Raw genomic sequence first — 2,388 nt, forward strand, 5'->3', positions numbered from 1 at the left:
GACTGGAGAGGCTGTTGGTGGGTGTCAGCTTGCCTTTAACCACCCAAATACCACGAGGTCAGATATTTGCTGTATTCTGGATGATTACAGGAAAACTCTGTTTCTCAGTATTTTTCCCAGTGGCATGACTCTGAAGAATGTGTATGTCCAGTCCTCAAAGCCTCTCTGTGCTCTAGGGTGGAATAAGAGATGTGTCAAATCTCAGCTTTTCCATTTATTAGTTGTGTGCCCTGAACAAATCACTTAGTCTTCCTAGGCCTCAGTTTTCAAATCTGCTAAATGAGGGAGTTGGATTAGATGCCTTCTGAGGTCCTTGCTATGTCTAGATGTAAGATCCTATGCCTTTGGCTAAGTCACTCAACTTCCCTGGGCCTCAGTTTCCTTACCTGTAAAGTGATAGAGGTAAACATGATGGTATCTCAATTTTCCAGCTATAAATCTAGGCATCTCTACGTGGGAAGGACAAACATTTTAGGTTAAGGTACAGTAGACCTAGTTCATTCTAAAAGTTTAATTATTTACGTAGTTTAGGTTTAATAGTTGTTAAAATTATTATGGTTGGACTGAATATATTAATTAGTGGTCACCAGGGATTAATTTCTAAATCCCAAAATGAATTACTAAAGTAAATGGAATTTATGGTATTTTATTTACAATAGAGTCTAAGATATTAAGGAAGTGAGATAAAAGGGGAGAGAGAGAAAGCTCCAGCTTCTTCTGAACCAGGGAGAAATTCTAAGGCCCTAATGAGGGAAAAGAGTCTCAAGATGATGGACCTTTCTCAGAGGTTCACACCTCCAGAAAGGCAGGGAAACTAAGTCAGCCTTTACACTTACCAGGGTGATGGTCTAAAAGGAAAGCAGTCTGAGGTCTCCTGCATGAGTTCCTTCAGGGTTCCAGTTCCACAGCCAAGTGTCTTCACTCCAAATCTGAGGGTCTCTCTTCCAGGCTTTCCCCAAATGTCTGTCTTCCAGTCTGATTCCAAGCAACTGATTGAAGTCTCTCCTCCCAGTGACTCTTCTTCACTCTTGATCCAACTTTGAATCAGAGGAATCTCCTCTGTCTATCTCCTGACCTCTGTGGTTCTCTATTTAAAGATCTTTTTCTCTTGTGTCACCTCCCCTAAATTTCATGTCTACCAATCACAGCAGATGCTCCTCTCCAGGCCTGCCCACTCTTTCACAGGTAGGTCACAGACCTCCCACTCAATGCATGAAATGGGTGTTCACTCCTTTTTTGGTTAGATCATACCTTTTTTGGTTAAATCATACCTTTAGTAGTTAGTTCACACCTTTTGTAGTTAGTTTGCACCTTTAGTAGTTAGTTAAAATGGGTAGATCTACTTTAAATACTGAGTTAACACTTTGGGGGATTAAAATCTAAAAATAGACTGGGGATTATAATTTAATCTTCCCAATAAAGGAAGAGCTAAATACCTTCATTGTTACAATCAGGAGATAGCTAAATCTAATCTTCACATAGTTTAGGCCTGAAAGTGAAAGAAAATGAGACACTTTTAGGTCTCTCATTTAGAAAATGAGAGGGCAGTACTTAGTCGTGGCAGGGAAGGACATTCAACAAGAGTATTCAGGAAGGGTCTTGTGCTGACTGAACTGAGCCCAACTTCTCTGTGTTTTTCATGCTCTTGGCTCTTGGTCTGAAGTGTCAGAGGAAGCTGGAGTTCTTGCTGGCCTCTCATGCAGCAGGCCAGGAAGTCACACCACAAACCTGAGCTACTTAAGCTTGAGGAGCATTTCAATACTCCTTAATTGAAAAAACTAGTCTCCCCGTGAGGAATGCTGTTATTGTTCAGTTGTGTCCAACACTTCATGACCCCATTTAGGGTTTTCTTGACAAAGATAATGGAGCACTTCTCCAGTTCATTTTATAGATGAGAAAACTGAGGCAAACATTATAAAGTGACTTGTCCAGGATCACACAATCAGTAAGTGTCTGAGGCCAGATTTTAATTCAGGAGGATGCTGACACCTAGCTGTCCTATGAGGCATTAAAAAGGTTAAAGGAATCTGTGGCCCTTCTTATGTGTCAGGGTCCTAGGAAGATAATTATTCTGAAAACCAGGGAGAAACAAGTAATAGAAGGAATACTCAAGATTCCTAATATACAATTGACCCCCTGTTAATTCTTTCATGTAACATCCTCAAAATGTAGTCTCTGCTTAGATCTTTCCAAGAAAGGATATCTCTCAGGCAGCCCTTCCATGCTCTTGTGGCTGCAAGGTTTTCCCTGACATCAAGCCTCTGTCGCATCCTCTCTGCCCTCTGGGGACAAGCAGAACAAGAGAATTTCCAATTCTAGTTTTCACATTCCCTTGAAATCATTTCTTCTTATAAGGGTTAAATTAAGGAGTTTGACAAAGTGAGGAGA

This window comes from Monodelphis domestica, chromosome 2, assembly GCF_027887165.1.
Source record: "Monodelphis domestica isolate mMonDom1 chromosome 2, mMonDom1.pri, whole genome shotgun sequence".
In the NCBI taxonomy this organism is placed as follows: domain Eukaryota; kingdom Metazoa; phylum Chordata; class Mammalia; order Didelphimorphia; family Didelphidae; genus Monodelphis; species Monodelphis domestica.